Genomic DNA, 1,722 nt, shown 5'->3' with positions numbered 1-1,722 from the left:
TCTTTCTTTGCTCCTAGTTGTCTAGTATTTTTTGTGAAGAATAACAGCGTGTGCCGTCTGCGGAGAAGGCCCCTGCTGAGTTAATGTTCAAAGCCAAGGCATTAGAGCTATAAAAATCACGAAACAGGTAGCCTTCCTAATGCTTTATTCTTGAATTATTTATGTTTTATTTACCTTAGTATTTTTCTTAAACATTGTTTTCGACAAAAGTCAGATTATCCTCTTTTTATAATTTTCGTATTGAACTAACTACCCCAGGGGGGGACAAAAACATGAAATGATTGCTTCTAACAGGGTAAAAATAAACATGATCCACAAATTGTGATCAATACTAGTGAAGTTCATGGCTCAATGATTAGAAAAGCAAATGAAGAGAGGCACAATATATTCTTTAAAAGAGATCCAGGTTACTTAAGAAGGCATAAAATGCATAGAAACTTTCCCCCATTAAGAATCATTTAGTGGAGCAACAGGAATTCTGATATATTGCTGTTGGGAATGCAAAATGGTATAGCCACTTTGGAAAACAGTTTGGCTATTTCTTACAAAACTAAGCATACTCTTACACACAATGCAGCAATCATGCTCCTTGGTGTTTACCCAAAGGAGGTGAAATCTCATGTCCACACAGAAACTTGCACATGGATGCTTATAGTGGCTGTATTCATAACTCCCAAACTTGAAAGAAGCCAAGATGTCCTTCAATAAGTGAACGGATAAACTGTGGTACATCTGGACAATGGAATATTATTCATCACAAAAAAGATATGAGTTATCAAGCCATGAAAAAAAACATGGAGAAATCTTAATGCATTTTACTAAGTGAAAGAAGCCAATCTGAAAAGGCTACATACTGTATGATTCCAACTCTGGAAAAGTTGACACTCTGGAAAAGGCAAAACTATGGAGACAATAAAAAGATTACTAGTTGCCAGAGGTGGTGGGGGTCTGGGGATAAAAGATTAATAGGCAGAGCATAGAGGATTTTTTAGGACAGTGAAAATACTCTGTACAATATTATAATCATGGATTATGTCATCATACATTTTTCTAAACCCATAGAATGTATAACAGCAAGAATGAACTGTAATGAAAACTGTGGATTTGGGACAATTATAAAGTGTCAGTGTAGGTTCATCAATTGTAACATATTTTTATAACCCATTCTGGTGGGTGATGTTGATAATGGAGGAGGCTATGTCGGAGGTGGGGAGGGGTGGTGTATGGGAAACCTCTGTACCTTCTCTCAATTTTGTTATAAACCTAATACAGCTAAAGAAAAGGTCTTTAAAAAATCACTTAAAAGTGAAAAGTGAGGATTAGAGGAGGAAAAAAAGCTTTCATATTCATTAAATAGAAAAAGGAAAACTCTTAATGTCAACTCTGGTTCCACTGAGTACTTGTTGCTGTTGACACTGTCTGACTTGGTTACTAGTGGTCCAAGTGAAGCCTTAGTAGAAAATCTCACTGGCTTGATTTAAATTTTGGCCACCCCAGCTCTTAGAGCTATGAATAGACACGCTCGCATTTTTTTGGCCTATGGAGAAAATCACCTCTTAGAAATATGCTTTGTTAGAAGGGTGCTAGATTTCCCTTGAAAATAACATTTATGTACTGAACCTTTTAAAAAAGAAAAAAGTGCTGAACATAGAGCAAACGATTTAAAAATGGATCACATGCAGTATTAATATTGAGAATGCTGATAAAAAATGTACATGCATG

The sequence above is a fragment of the Leucopleurus acutus genome (assembly GCF_964270905.1).
Source record: "Leucopleurus acutus genome assembly, chromosome: 10".
NCBI classification, from domain to species: Eukaryota; Metazoa; Chordata; class Mammalia; order Artiodactyla; family Delphinidae; genus Leucopleurus; species Leucopleurus acutus.
The sequence above is the reverse complement of the archived record's forward strand: the minus strand, read 5'-3'. Positions refer to the sequence as shown.